The 16942-nt window shown below is 36.0% G+C and overlaps 1 long non-coding RNA gene across 1 annotated transcript in view; it reads right to left on the reverse strand.

Annotated features, from left to right (window-relative positions):
- Nucleotides 1-16942, reverse strand: part of LOC138103416 (uncharacterized) — a 60878-nt gene that overhangs the window by 33419 nt on the left and 10517 nt on the right. The window lies entirely within an intron of this gene.

Below are 16942 nucleotides of genomic sequence, written 5' to 3' on the forward strand. Positions count from 1 at the left end.
GTGTCTGTATCTTTGTGTGTAAAGATAATACCTGGACCCTTTTATCTGAAGAAATAAACAATCTTCATTTGATTTTTAGCTTAATTCCTTGGAGATGCATGAATTGCCTTCTGGTGTAAGAGGAGTGGACATGGCACTTCAGGGTGATCAGAAATGTCAACTGCAGTTCTGGAGGAGCTATTTTGTACTGCAGTGATATACAGAACTAGGCGTACCACACCCAGAGATGTTAGAGCAGTTCTGCTGCCATTTGGACAGACACTAATGAACTCTACAAGTCCCACTCAATCTTGTGCACATTCTTGGAATTTCTGTATCCCATATCAACTGACTAAAATCTGAACGATATCAATTACATATCTAATACTGTAAGAGTCACCTAATCAGATTAGACAAGCATGTCTAATCAGAACTCAGCAGTGTTTTACTGTTTGCTGGTCTGACAGCAGGTCTAGAATATTTTAGTGCTCTAAGAGCACCAGCATGTGGTAACTAATCATTTCTAAGTCTAGGAAAAACACAATAAACTTAATACTATTTTGATTTCTTTGCCACATGCATTCTCACTTTATTTTTAACGGAAAAGCTAAAATAAGAAAACAATGTTGTATAGAGAGTGAGTGTTTAAAATACAGCTGTCAGCTGTAAAGCAGAAACTACTAACATTAAAAATTAGTTTTAAGATGTGATCAGAAACAAATAGTCAAGAAGATGTGGACATTAAACACAATCTTCTGTAGTTTTATGTATCCCAGTTTGAACCAGTTGGTTTTAATTAGAGATTGGACAGTGACATGGATTCAGTGGAGCACTGGTCTGATTTAGCTTGATGGTTCCCACATTCATTTTTCTGGCTTACTGAAAGGCTGGGAATAAATATTGTAATAGTTCCTGGGGATCTGTATAAAAACAAACACAACTATGAATGACATAAAAAATCAGGGCCCCTTCTAACATTTCAAAAATAATTGATTTAAAGTAATTTTTCTTACAAATCTTTCTTTTCTAGGATTCTTGTGTAGAGTAAAAGAGATATGCTTATTAAAAAAAAAAAAAAAAAGAACTAAAAAAGAAAAAAAAAGAAATACAAAAATCGATAAAGTAATGGCAGTGGTATAGAATGGGCACTTTATTAGCATGAGTAATTTTTGTTTAAAATCCCTGTTGAAGTTGATGTCAGTTTGAATAAGGACTACTGCAGAGTCAGTAATAATAGTGCCACTATATTAAGTCTTTTAGACATACCATGTGCACCTGTATGAAGCCTAGATGTATTACAGTTGCCCAAAGCACTCCTATTCCAGGTACTTTTTATTCTAGTCTGCATTCAAAGCTGCAAGTAACTAGTGAATCAAGTAAAGCTGAAGGACCAGTAAGGATTTGTGTCCTATCTGTTATCTCCTGCATTGACATTTTCATGGAATGATTAACAGAATTCCTGAATAAATTCTTTCTGTGAACAAAGCACAAATTAAGATCAAATAAAATCTTACTAGTGGTTAAAACTAGACCGGAATATCCTACAACAATTTGATTCCTGCACTTTTGCACAGAAAAGTCTGCTGCTGCCCATGGCTTGTATCAGCAGCTTGGTGTACAACAACAGGTTTGGGAGGGAAACATCTAAGTCATATTTTCTACAAAAGCCAAGGCTGTCAGTTCATGGCGACTGAGGAAATCCTTATCAATATCAAGACATTTAAAGGCAAAAGAAGAATCCATCATACTATTCCTTTATGTAGTTTCATGCCTGTATTTTCTTTGCAAACCCCAGAAATGAAACTCAAATTCATATCCAAGTACTTTCCTTTTTCAAGGCACAGGATGTGGCTGCACTTGTTGCACTGTGGGGTTTTAAAAATAAGGGCAGAATACTGAGTAAAAATCTGACACACATTCTGAAACACAGTCGTCTGCAGTTTTAGGTGGACACCTCAGTGCCCTCACTGCCATTCCAGGATAATAACAGTGCTATTGAAGTGCCATTACACCTTTTTGTTTGGTTTGGGTTGGGTTTTATGTCTACATCTCAGGAATTTTCTTGCAACAGGTAAAGAGGAAGGACAAACTATTGTAACTGCAGCTTCTCTGACGTAAAGTGTGGAAGAAAGCAGTTAAGAGTAAGCATACTTCTGAACTCTCTTTTCTGATATAATTTGCAGAGGAATTCAAATTAAAATTAATAACTGGGTTTTGCTTTATCTTTATGTTATACTTTAACTCATTTCTGAATGAGACAAATTTTCATGTGGCTGCTCTGAGAAAATATTCTAAAAATCCCACAAATTTCCAGTTATTTTAATACAGGTTTGAAAAGGTACTAAGAACATGAAAGTGTAGACAGGTCATTGTGTAAAAACAAATTCACAATACACCAGACAAATACTTTATATGTTGCTGTTGCTTAGCATTGTGATGTCTCAGCACAGTGAAAATAATTGGCCTTATCACAGAGGAAGACAGTTTGGAAAATAACTGGATATTAACTTCTGTCCCTCAGAGTGATTCTGACTATGAACCTTTAAGTAAGGAGTCTCTTCTGATGCAGAGAAATATATATATGTTTCATGGAACAGTAAAACAAATTCCATTTTCTAGTTTTGTGGTATGGCAATAGCTATTGTTACTCCCAGTAGAATTACCTTGTCATATGCTTTCCAATTAATAAAAGCCAGAAAGCACTTGTAAAAAGTTGAGCACTTCCTGCAATCTGCAAACTGTTATTCAATCCAAGTTTATACATTCCAGTATATTGCTGTTTAAACTTTGATACCTGAACAGATCTGCTCTCCTGCTCAGCAGCACAGTGTTTTTTTACAAGTAGTTGGGAGGTGTCCAGGAATTTCTGGAGGTGGGCAAGAGTCTGGGAAATGTTGGTGAGAGTTTTAGCAGGTTGGAATAGTTCAGTGGAAGTCAGGGTAAAGAAAAGAGCTGGGAAAGCTTGAGGAAGACTCTGGGTAATAAGGTAGGGATAAGGGACAGCACAATTTCAGAATGTCTACAGGATGGGTAAGAACAGAAATTATTGCATTAGAATTTCAGAAAGAGGCAGGCTTTGTAAGGAATCTCAGAGAATGCTACACACATTACTCGGTGTTCAGCATCACTCACCTGTGCCTAAGCCTGTCCCTAGGCTAATACTCGAGTAATTAGGTAATACATTAGTATGAGCAATAATGCAGAAAATTAATGTTGGTGTAAATTTCCAAATTTGTTTTCCTAACATATTTGTTGTTCATACTGGAAGTTAACATCATCTGGCAAGTGAGCATAGAAACTCCTAGATCTTATAACTGAGGCTAAGGAAAATGAAGCTGTATGTGAAAATGAAGACAATGAAGTAATGAAAAATATCTTTGTTTATAAAAGCCAACTCTCCTGCTAGCAACCAAAACAAGAGTTAGTACAACTCAGCAGGCATTCACAGTTACATTATATTCCTCTCTTAAGTTACTGGCTTGATCCAAAAGACAGGTTGTAATAATAGGAAAGGAGTGGAACAGATTGCCTAGATGTTAGCAATATTGGTTTCAGGCCTACTATATTTTGTTATTTTTCTGGGAATTCACTGTCAACAGAGAGTGAAGAAGAAATAATGATAAATAATTTTTGTTACTCTCTTGGATTACCTGGAGATGTATTCAGATTTTCATAGCAGAACTGGAAAGAAACAAACCAACAGAGTTCATCAATCAATATAGTCCCCACTAATGTCACTGATTATTAAAGTTGTCCAAGAAACCAGCCTGAGGCCACCTAGAAGTGACAAAAAATTTGACTTGCTAAAAACAGTGTTGATATTCTAATGATAATAGAGTCATCCTCAGTTTATTTAGTGGATTGTTGTTCCCTAACTCTCTGCTTCATTGGCATCTATATTTTAAATCCCATTATGTATTATTCTATCTCAAGTATTATACCTATGTTACAGCTAAAAATGAATTATACTTTTATCTAAAAGAGAAAACCAAAGAACAACTGACTGGCATTCACTACTAAGTCTTGCAATCCAGCCCACATGAGTTGTTATTACTTTTATTAGCAGCAATGTTCTTGCTCAGGTTGAAAGCTGTTGTCCTTCAAACAGATTAAGACTCCTGCTGCACAGTCCAGTTCCTGAGCTTTTTTTGGTCAGTTGATCTCATTTGTTTGGTTGATTTTTTTTCTGGTTTACAGGGTGTCTGGGCTCTGAACCTTCCCCAGAAAAAAGGTATTACTGTTTCTCCCAGCAGACCTGCACGTGTGCCTTCACAGAGCAAGGACTCCACAGCCCTCAGTGAGTGCCTCCTCACTGGAACATGCCCTTTTTCATACAGTCCACATTGTCAGCAGTTTGCACTTAGAATTTATTAAACATGGGCATTAGGCAGCTATATAGCATACTTCGTTTAAGCTTCTAAAACAAATTTAATTTCCTATCAATTGATATTTTAAAAAACCCTTGTGGTAACCCATGCTTTCTTTCCCTACCATGCTAAAAGGCAATTTGGGGGCAAAAAAAAAGCATAAAAAACCCAGAGGAGTGATTTGTGGTGGTCAGGATGGCACCACGCATATGGCATCTCCCCAAAATTCTGTGTCTCTCTTCTGTCTCCCCCTCTCTCTCTCTCTGCGCCTCCCTCCTGACTCCCCACAAACCCCCCACATACCCCAATGTGTTATTCCTTAAGTCTCCATCTGTCAGTGGAGGAACTTCTGCAGAGTTACATCACATAACATTCTCATCTTTTTCTGATTATAAGGGTTTATGATTGATATTTGTAGGCACAAATAACAGCCACTTCAGTTCATAGTAGATTTAGATATTGAAGCACTTTGTAATATCTGTCATAATATCAATTAGAAACTCCTAACAGAGTGCCTGAACTGTAACAGGTTCTTTAAGCTGAAGGATGGAAACACTATTCATCTCTGAGCTGAGGGAGAGACAAAGAGAGGGCACAGCCTTTCTAACACCCACAGCCAGAAATAAAGCAAAAATTTTGCAACAGACTAAATCTGAAGGAATGGACCTGGGCCCCATCACTGCTGGCACAATGGCTGTCCTCAGGCTTGCTAACTGCACAATTTCTCATGGGACTCAAAACACTCTCTTCTTTATTCAAAACACTCTCCTTTTTTCAGAATGGTATTTTCTTGACAAAGATATCTGGCAAAGGACAGAGTGTTTTGTATTTTTATTTTCTATTAAATCTAGCTAAACTAGAAACAGCCTGGCTGTCCTTTAGCTTCTGATCTGTCTTCTTGGGAGTTAAATCCTAGATTTATGATTTCTTCTCATTAAAATTGCCCTCTGGTTTTTATCAGCAATATCTAGAGCTATGTATCAAGCACTGAAAAGTTTTACAATTTTATGGGAGGTTGGGAAAACTGGGATTTCTTCTTTGTTTTAAGTTACTCCACAACCTAGGGAGGCAAATATAAATGGTGCTTCGCATATTTCTTCATTTAATACTTGTATTCTTCACTAAGATGATGCTGCCTGCCCTTACAGTTAATTTCAAAACCACATTTAATTACAGTTTCCATCATTCCAGCTGATGCTGTGTTATTTCTGTCAGTGTCCTGCTAGAAATAAAATTGAGTGTTAAAGCAGCAACACAAAGAAACCTAGCAAGTATATTACTCTCAGAAAAAACAAAGAGGAATCAGAATCCTGCATTACAAGGTTATTGGATATAGAGAACTCCAGTGAGCTTACTTTCTCTGTTCTTCTTCCAGCAACAAATTTTTAAATGCAAATGAGAGATTTGTAGTACATTTCTCTCAGTTGGCTCATAGTGAATATTGGTTCAGGGAAAACCTCAGGGAATTGTATCAGTTCTGTCCCTTACCAGATGACATACCAATACAAATTTGGTCAGAATTGAACAGATAGCAAAACCAATCAGTCCTGTCTCTTGGAGGAGTTGCCTTCTCTCCTGGTACTCAGACTGCTTCTTACTGGCAGTGCCTACAGCAAGAAGTGAAGCTGGAAGTTCAGGATTGAAGACACCCCAAATAAAAATTCCTCTTCCATTATCTTTTTCCTCACTCTCTACCTTCTCAGTCCACCTGCATCAGAAGTAATATAGCCTTGTTTAAGTATTGTACCTGCAAGAAGCAGGGTCTTGGTGGAACTGGGGCAGTCTGTTACAGTGGAAGGTCCAGTATTCCTCTGTCCACAAGTTCCTCCTGATCCCCTTGTGTCTGACAAAGGGTTCTCCACATGACTGGCTCTGGTATTTCTTGGTTCTTTCAGGTTCTAGGCTGATGGGATGAGAAACCACATTTTGGGAGCATCTGCACATCAAAGTCTCTGGAAAGAAGGTGATTGGTCTCGAGAGTTCTCAAGGTCCTGTATATGTTCATATGCTGTATTTTTGGCCACAGCTATCAACTCTAATCTTAAGGCCAAAGCTGAGTGAAGCAATCAGAAAAGCAAAGGCTACAAAAGTGGTGAGACCACCAGACTGGGAAAAATTGAGAGAGAGGAGATGTGTCAATTGAAGACTGTCCCTAAGCACTCTCTTTACCTAGAGGGGCATGAAAGCAACATGTCTATGGGTGGTAAAATGGTGATTTATCACTCAGGATCTGGCAACTCAAATGAATCCCACTTCATTACAAGCTCATTTGGGGTCAAATTGTTGACAGTGATCATCACAGTTAAAAAATAACCTCTGCTATTTGGATAGTTCTTAACTCAGGACAACCGTGGCTGATGGTGCTTTCCTCACAGAGAAATTCTGCTTTTTGTCATCCAAAAGCATTTCTGGTTCCATTTGCTCCTTTTAACTTGCTATTCTGTGACCTTGACATTATAGCAGAGGTGACTAGGGGTCTCCAGGAAGCATAATGCAAACAATGACTGAAAAAGTTCAGATTCCAAGATTTTCCAAGGCTAAAAGCATACTCCCAATAAAAAAAAATAAAAATAATAATAATAAAAAAAAGTACTACAAATCTAAGATAAAGATGAAAAAAGAAAAGAAGTAGCTAGCAAAAAATGGAGAGAGAGAAGAACGTGTTGTTAGATCATACATTCTAGACATCTGTTATCTGTTTTAAGATTCCTGGCTCCCGGAAGTCCTTTTCATGCCTCTTCCCTCAATTTCACTCCTTTTGACTCTTCTACTAGAGATACTTCTTATTCTAGTTTTCCTCAGTACTTCCAGCAGATGATTACTGGTCTCAGAGATCACCCAACAATCTTCCTCACACAAGCACCAGTGTACTCCACTCTCACAGATATTATTGTAGATGGGCTCCCTTTTGACTTCTGACTGTTCATTGTTGCCTTCAATTTTCCTATCAATATAGGGCCTGGAATGAACCAGATAACTAATAACTTCAAAAGACACTATTTTGCTTAGAACACAAAATTACACATGTTCCAAAAAATTACTTTCCATCCAGATATTCCTGCCCACATTGAAAAATACCTATAGTTCCTAGCTGGGATGAGAAAAATACTTGGAGGAATGCAACTTATGATTTTGATGTGTCTGCCTTCAGCTCAAAATAAGCAGAAATATCTTTTTGCCAGCATCATGAATCCAAGTGCTCCAATGTGAGAGACTGGAATGATTGTTGGCTCAAAACATTTCAGGTGTGAGGGCAGGGGCCGGTCAGGCCTTGCTCTGGTGAGGTGATGAACCACCCCATACACTCTGCCCCAGCCCAGGAGTGCATCCCAGCCCCGCACACCACTGGCACACTGGAGGCGATGGTCCATACCCCACCTCTGAAGCCTTTCATCCAGCTCCTAAGTAGCCACCAGACCAGAAATCCCACCCGGGGAAAGGACCCAGAAAAGCCAAAGGGTATTTAACCTGAGACATGAGGCAAGCATATGTCTTGACCTTACTTCCTCTTGGAATTTCTATCAGCTGAACACTACTGGAACCAGGAGTGGTAGTTATGATTGTTCTTTTCTATGTCTCTTCTGTCTTTCTCTCTTTCTCTTTCTTCTTCTAATTCCCTTGTCTCAGGATTTTGCATAATTTAAAATCAGACAGTCTTAGAGTTTGCTAAGCTGAATGGAATAAGTTAATGTTCTGAGAAGTGTCTTATGTTGACTGAATGTTGCTCTAACCATTTGCCAAAGTTCTTTGATTTTCTAAAATTGCCAGTAATTTTTGTTGTTGTTGTTTTGACCTCTTTAGGATATCTTGCTGGTATTTCTCCCATGCATCTCACTCAGAGTACGTGAAAAAACATAAACCCTTTTAAGAGTCTCATCAAGCGAGGGGTTTGGGGGCTTACATCCAGCTGTTTGTTAGTGGGACAGAGAACAGCCAGAATCAAACAAATGGAAGGCTATTCTATATGCATGCCCTAGTGAAGATGTAGGACAAAGTACTCGGAACAGAAGGGGTGCTTTGTAGTAACAGATCACAGAAATTGTCATGGAGTTAGGAAAAGTCATATACTCAAACCATGAAACAGGAAATTAATCTAAGCCATCTATAAAAGTGTGACACCCTACAAAGAGATTTATTAGAGTACTTGGGTAGAGCTTTGCTCTGTCATCCTTCATAAGCTCCAAGATGGAATTTATAGACAAAGAAATTAATTTTGTGCTAATACCAAACCACCACATAAATTTAATTTCCACTGATCACAAGAGAATTTCATAGTCTTTAAAGCCACCTAAAGAAAAGGTTTAAGATGTATCCCATCACCTGTAATTTTGGCTGTAAGTATGGATATAACCTTGTTAATTACATATATATAATTTTGGGTTGAAGTTAATAGGAACCAAGTCACATTGTAAATTGTTTGGTTTCTTTTGAATGAAAATAACAATACATAAAATCCATCATAGGAAACACAAAAATCAACGTGCAGATCTGAGAAAATCTGGCTTAAAATATGGAAATTTTAAAATGTTAAGTTGCTTCAATAGTCATAAAATAATCATTGATTTATATCCTATATAGATCCAAACTAAAAAAAACATTTGCTATTTGGAGTTCAGTCATGCAGTATTTGATTACTAAGATAATATTAATTTAAGTGAATAAATTCAACTGGTCTCAAAAAACTACTTCCATAAGCAAGAAGTAATTCTCCCAAGTCTAAATGCTGTGAGAACAAATATTTGTTAATTACACAACAGAAAAGACAAGGAAGTATATTGTTGTTGCAAGCTTGAAGGCCAAAGGATCTTTTCCACAGTAACATTGCAAAATTAGGTTCATCTCTTATGAACTTTCTTGTAAAAGGAAACTAGAGGTCATTACTTGACTCAGCAAAGAGGAGTCCCATGCTGCAGTCAGCAGTCATCTAAAATGGTCTTGCTGCTTTTAAAGTTCATATGCTATTTCAAATTATTGTTTTTTAAAGAATGTCAGTATTTTCAACTATGTAGAAAGATAATATTGAATTATTATTACAATTCTCTAGAATAAAAGTCCGTTTAGGACTGAAACAAATATTTTCTTATTAGCCTATCCATATTTCTAATGATTTGACTTAAGAGAAAGACTGAAGGCTAGTGGTTCCATTATTTAATGTCTGAAGTTGTAGCAATTGGCAAAAAAATCAGGACTAATTCTTGGTGGTTTTTGGGGGTTGTATGGGTTTGGGGTTTTTTCAGTCACAAATAAAAAAATGCACAAAAAAAGGGGAGTCAAAACAACAATAAAAAAAATCGCTATAATTTTGCATTGCAGTGGTCCTTAAAACCACTAGAATTTTCTATGAAGCACCAAAAGAAATTGTTAGGAAATAATCAGCCAAGCTGTAACAGATCCAGTTAATCTTTAAAGAAATCCACCTCAAGTTGTAGCAGCCAATGCAAACTGTGGCAATAAAACTTAAAGCACGAATTTGCAGCAGTATCACAACAGGAACTGACACAGCTTGTGAAGATGAGGCACAGACCACACTAGGTTTTCATAGTAGGAGCAAATAATGATTTGCTGAAAGAAACAGCTTCTGTGATGTCAGTTGTGAATGCCTACTTATATTAAGATGGAGACAGATGTTTCTCTGAAACTGGCCTTCAGGGACAATAGTTTTCTGCCTTATTGGGTGAGAACCCTCACAGATGGGTATTTCATCTCTGAAAAGTGCATTTTTTCTGAACATTCACAAAAGTAACTAGAGGTTTTTCAGATACTCTAAAGATACATGAGCTGGCAATGAATCACTGTGTTCCAGCCAGAGTGATGTAATGCACACATGAACAGGAAATTTTTACTAGTAAGTTCTCTATGGAACTATTAACAGAGAGAGTAAGAAAGGATTTATCAATATAAAAATAATATTGTAGCAAAGTTATTGACAGTTTCCAAGGAAGAGAAAGGATAGGGCTGTCTCTGGTAGGAGTCCAGCAGCTCTGAGTACAATTCCTCTGAAGCAGCTGGATTCGTCTGGGGACAATGTTTACATGTGAAACAGACTTGTTTTCTGAAGGCAGGAGGAAGATTCTCACTGTCAAGTTATAGTAGCACCTAGAACTTTGGGGTGCAAGTAATCTTACCATGTGCAGCCATCTATATGTCAGATGACTTCTAAAATTCACTATTTTACCTCCTTCTGCATTCACTAGCAAGAGAGAACTACTTGACAACACAGGTTCCCATAACCACTGCTGTAAGGTGGGTAGAATCGGTTCCTAAAGAAACTCTCTTTCTTTTTAACAATGGGGGAAGGCTAAAAAATAGCTTTCAGCACATTCCAGAAGTCAAAAATTGGATACATTTAAGCCCATTTTTGGCAAATATACATAGAATCATAGAATCACAGGATCATTTGAGTAGAAAAACACTTTCTGAGATCATTGAGTGTAACCATTAACCTAGCGCTGTCAAGTGCACCACTTAAACCATGTCCCTAATATAACATAGAACACTGACCCAGTTTGAGGACAGAGAAACCTGGGGATTAAGGAATGTAGTATTTTACCATATCAATGTCAGAAAATATTCTTCACATCCATGCAAGCATTGAAACAGAAAAGCCAACGTTGCAAATTCTTCATCTTAAATGAGGAAATTCCTTTAATTTCAGTTCAGATTTCCTGCTTAGCTGCTTGAAAACCTCTCAAGCTCTCCTACAGCACATCCTTCCAGGGCAGTCCAGACTCTAATCACCTACAGATTAAATTATAGTTCCAGGCAAAACTTCAGTAGATACACTTTTTATCTCATTTCATCTTCCATATATTTGCCCAGCTAGAAACACAGCAAGTAACACCTCTGTTTTTATTTAATAAATCATTGCAGCTCTCCTACTGAAGGAAAAGCAATGAAATGTCTTTTTGTATCCCTGACAGATGAAGCATCTAGGTGCAAAAACATTTTTAACCTGAATGTTCAAATGTGGAGTTATTCATACAGAGCTTTTTTAATGATTAACAGAATATGTTGTATCATTTCAAGAAATTACCACATTGTTTATTTTGGATGGGAGTTTTTCTCACATTGAGTTAAAATCATGTTAGTTTATTCAAGGTCTGGTATTGTTTAGCTACTTTCACTTCCAAGTTCATTAGCTAGAACAAAAAGAAACACACCCAAACCATTGAAAAATTTCCAATAAGACATTAGTCAAATTTTTATACTGAAGAAAGGATTTGATGGGAAAAAAAAGGGGCTCAAAATCTATGAACTAGAAGCAGGAAACAAGCAATAAATAAAAATGCCCATCCATATCAAATTATGATCTAGCTGATACTAAATGATATCTTCTTAATAATAATGGTAATACCTCCACATAATTCATAAACATAGAAAGGTAACAGAAGGTAAATTTCACTGCCCCTACTTTTAACTATTTAAACGTTATACTCTTAGCTTAATTTGGCAGTTAGGTTCCCTCTAGGGTTGATGGAAAAAAAGAAGGTACAAGAGAGCTACTGTAGGTGATCTAAGAAAAGTAGATAGGATATGGCTATGAGGGAACTTCATTTTACTGGCCGTACAATGAGCCTTGAGAAATGGCTTAGATTAGACAGATACATTTAAATGCAGAAGATGTATCTTAGCAAAAAAATGTTATTGTATGACTTATTAAGGAATCCTCTCCACTACTGAATTTGAGGGTCTGGACTGCTTAGAAATGTGAGAGAAATGAAGATTAAAAATTCTGTATCTAATATATAAATATTCATATCTAATATGAAATGCATTGGCACTAGATTTCATCCAAGGATGAATCTAATTTATTTGTGTCTGCCTTTCAGATTTTATATCCCTTCTCAGCCTTCAAAAGAATATATTTTTATTTCACTTGGTTGCATATGAGAAACCTGTTGTCAGATAATTTTATGATGCCAGATAAAAATTAATCTAAATGAGCTTTTATAACAATCAAATTATGCACATTTTAGACATATTTTTTCTTGAAAGATAAAGAACTACCTGAACTGTTTAATACAACAGGGGCTTTAAAAAGCTAAACATCTTTCGTCATACTGGGGAAATAAGAAAAAAATTTATCTGTCTCAATAAAAAACAAAGCCAGGGAAAATTCATTGGACTGATTTTATCTCTTATGGAAGATATTCTATGAACTTAATTCAGGAAAAACACTTTTATATTCCAAGAAGTTCGAAAAACTTGCACAGTGCAGTACATAAGGAGCATGAGATGCAAATATGAGTGCTCAGTGGTCTGTTTGAGAAAGCAAATTCCACCACACCTCAAGGCACACTCTGAGCCAACTCCTACACTTTGTGCTGACTTCTACACACAGTTTTAAATCCAACCATCTTACAGGTAATACTCCTCAGCGATTTTTATTTAAACAAAAAAGACTAAACCTTGACCCTCCATTTGTCTAAGATAGCTATAATCCTTGTAAGTGTTAGAGCTGGGATAAAGAACTGTGGTTTCAGAGATATCATACAATGCATTGTCAGGAAAAGGCGTGGATAGCTTGCATACGAAATTTCCTGAAAACTATGTTTACAAGGAATTTGCTTTGTTATAAAGTGTTTAAAGCCTTTCCACCACTTACTAAACACTATTATTTTAAGAATGTACATCTCCCAATATTTTTACTTCCTACAGAAAAATATAGTATTTGGTTTTCCCTCAAGTATTTCTGTTCTAGATAGAAGTTAAGCTGGTATGAAAATTTACATGTCCTTTCATAGGTGGGAAAACACAATCTATTAATTATTATAGCATCTGCTTTAATACTGACCTCTGTAACAGGAAATAGAGCACAAGTGACCCAATAAAGCTGGTGATAAAAAATATAAATAACATCTTGCCTTCTTGCTATTGTGTTGGCTTTTCTGCTTTTCTGGATGTCCTGTATCACAATATAACTCACTAAGTCATGCTGCAGAGAGACATGGGAGAAAATCTGTGTGATTTTGGGCAAGTTGCTGGAAAAAGAAGCTGCTAAGTTGCGTCTGAAAATTAGTTTTAGAAAACTACTTCATTATTTTATTCTTATAAGCAAATAGTACACATACATAATATTAAATATTATCTAGAAATAAAATCAGTACATATAACTATGTATTTGACTCATTAAAAATACCTATTAGATTTGCAAGCCTGATTATGTGCTGTATTCCAATAATAAAAGTACTTTGAATTCAAATTGTATATCTATTTTAAAAAATCATACTATGATCATACTGTTAAAGTTACCATAGATACTCTCTTGTGTTACTTGACTTCATAGTGTTTTACTCCCTATCTCAAAAAAAATCAACAGAAACAAAATCATGTATTATTCTTCAATTAATAACTGTCATTTAAAAATTGCATCATAGAAATCTTTTTAGATGCAATCAAGTATTCAAAGTATCTGATTTTTTTCAATATGGCATGTCTAAGCAGGAGGTATATGTCTCTTGAAAACAGTAGAATTTATCCTTGTTTTCTACAACAGTGGCTAGAAAGTTACACCACCTTTTTTTCATAAGTCTACCAATTAGTTTGGTAACCTTGAACTGTTGTGTCGTCATTTGGCAAAGAATACCCTTACATTTACTTTCTGTCTTTTAACTGGGTTTCTTATAAAGGGAACAATTTTTTTCCCCTTTCAATATCTAACTGGAAGTCAATTTTAGACCAAAAAAAGGTTTAATTGTATTTTTAATTAGAAATTAAGTGAATGATTTGTAATCTGAAAAAAAATACTGTGAATAAGAAAAAAAATAAAGTAAAATAAAAGAAAAATGGCTATTTTTCTGTGAGTTTGCCTCAGAAAGAAAGCTCTTTACCTATTATGACTTCTTTTTCCCCTTCACCCACATCTCCTATCAAAAACCTTTCCCCATGCTGTTGCTATGCTGAACTTCTAAGCATGATAATTAGCTGTCTGGTATTATGTATGCAGCCTGACTGAGGCTCTAACATCATCCCACATGGGAACTGGTGGAAAAGATGAATATCTAATTTAACACGATTTGACCACACTTCCCAGACTTGAGAGACCATAGTCTGTCCCCTGCTTCTCCCTCAAATGGAATCATCTGAAACTGACTGCTAGGTTCAAAGATTACTTGGGACAATGGCACATATGCAATAGAACTGATAAGCTGACAGCATAATTGCACAATCTTCAACTCCAGAAGGGTGATTAAAATCAGCAAATTAAAAGCTGAATAGGGAATATATTTGTTATCTTTTGAAAACACCATTTCCTTGACCAAACGGGGTCACCACAGTTACTCAAAATTATTCTCTTGCATTTTAGCGGGGCCCTTGCAAGGACAAAAGAATAAAATGGAAAAATATCTCCTTTAAGTGATATAACAAAAGATTAGGCACTGTGAGTGTGAATTCTCCATGTGTCATGTGTTCCAGTCTATCAATATAGAAAATAAACATGTGAGAGAAGTTGAAAGGAAAATCTATTTAGTGGATTTCCAGTGCCTTTTCCATATCATGACACCCTTTATTCCTCTTAATAATTCGTCCATTTTCTTTTTTTCTTTCTGAGACAGGAGAGCTCAGTTAAAAACAACATTTGACCAATACCCATGCAATCCAAACAATGAACTGATACTATCAGTCATCACAAAGATATGTGAAAAGAGTGTGGGGTTTGTAGTCTGTCCTAGAGAAAGCGGAGGTTTTTCTCCCTTCCTAATTATGCTGACAAATCTTCCTTTGTCATCAATAGATGCAGAAGAGATTGGTGAGTACTACAGACACACATTGAGCACATTTATCTCTCTGAAAACGCCCACTGGCATTCTTTGAATAAATCAGGTCAAAAGTGGTTTTCTCTTTTCATGATTCTTTGAACAAGGAAATCTCCACTTTTTATTTTCCTATGGGCCATGATGCAATGTAAAGGTGCTCTCCCTAACAGTGAATCCATAATTAGCAGTTACATCAGTCATGTAGGTGGAAAATTGGAAAAACAGTCTTTGCAGTTCTAGCTACCTTCTGTATAATGTGCATGTTCCCTTCAGAATATGTGTTAACATTCTGTACCTAATTAAGCTATCATTAAATTAGTCACAGATTTTTCTAAATTAATGATTTAATTTCCAGGACAGATCCAACTCTTTAGTTCATACACCTATGGTGTAGACATCTACCTCTCAGTTATCCACCAGAATGCCTTATAGACAATAGAGAAGAAAAGGCTGTTTCAGGACAAGAGTTATCTAATCTTTTCCAGACCTCTTATCATATGATACCTTTCACACACTGGAAAAGCTTGATTATCTTCAGTGGTTATTAGAAAAGCTTAAACTAACCAGCTCAGGTAATATCACCAATTATTTCAATAAATTTTACCACCAAGACTTAGTACAGCTGGAGGTAAAGATAGCCAGCACTGAGTCAGTTGTGAAATACAAGTAGCACCTTTCCAGGTAAAGTGTATACTTTTCAGCTGGCATTCCCTTCTTCAGGAAAAATGGTCACAGTTTTCTGCTTGTAAAACCATTTTAACTGTCATTCCCAAGAAAAATTTGTCATTCAAACAAACCAATAAACCAAAAAATAAATAGAATTCTAGTTCATAGGTACTAAGAAAAATCTTTTCTGTTGGTTGCTATGGCTCTGTAAAGGCTCAGATTCCAATTTTTAGGAACTTATTTTGTGAGGTCATGACAAGAAAAAAAAGTTATAGACTGTCTGTTCTATGCATCTCTGCTACCCTATGTCCTCAGCTGCTTTAATAAGACTCATTTACATGTGGAATTCTGATAAACATTAACAAAGCTTAAGTTAATGTTTACACATATAGTAGGTGTTTTTTGGTTTGGCTTGGGTTTTTTTAATATACTGGAGAGTGGATAGAAAAGAGTTTGTTAACAGGAAACTAGCTTGAGTTCATAATCGATAGATTCATGTTGTTACTATTTATAGTTTAACCCTTTACCTCCTGCTATGCAAGGTTACACTACTTTCTCCTTTTCTTCACAATATCTCTCATCTTCTGAAAATTTTGCAAAACTTATCCTTTAAGCTCCTCTCACTTTCCCTCTTGAAATTCCCAAGACCTACTCAAATCCAATCAACTTGCACTTGTAAGCCAAAACAGAGTGTCAGCATTTTATCTGTAAATAGATATATGTACATACATACATATATATATATATATATATATATATATATATATATATATATATATGTAAAATCTGGTTTTGCATCACACCTCCCAAACTTAGCCCAAATACATCCATGGCTGAACTCAGTTTTTAATAGCATGAAACATGCTGAGCCACCTTAAGGGCTGGTTGCAATATTTTCTTGTAAGGAGCTGCGTTTCATTAATATACTATGCTTTGTTATACCTTTAAGCATGTATTCACCCTCATAAACTGGCTGATGCTTTTCTAATGAAATCCATTAAAAAGTTGAAAAAATAGACCTAAGTTAAGCCTAACCACTGCCCACTTACACAAAAGTTATTGGCAATGTTCAAAGCAAGGAAAATCCTTGTTTTACTGTAAATGGGTATGAGTTCTAATGCCGTTTTTTTCTTTGTTTTTCTAACTTCTCTCTCAACCTTACTGACTTGAAGA

The sequence above is a fragment of the Aphelocoma coerulescens genome, assembly GCF_041296385.1.
Source record: "Aphelocoma coerulescens isolate FSJ_1873_10779 chromosome Z unlocalized genomic scaffold, UR_Acoe_1.0 ChrZ, whole genome shotgun sequence".
Classification (NCBI taxonomy): domain Eukaryota; kingdom Metazoa; phylum Chordata; class Aves; order Passeriformes; family Corvidae; genus Aphelocoma; species Aphelocoma coerulescens.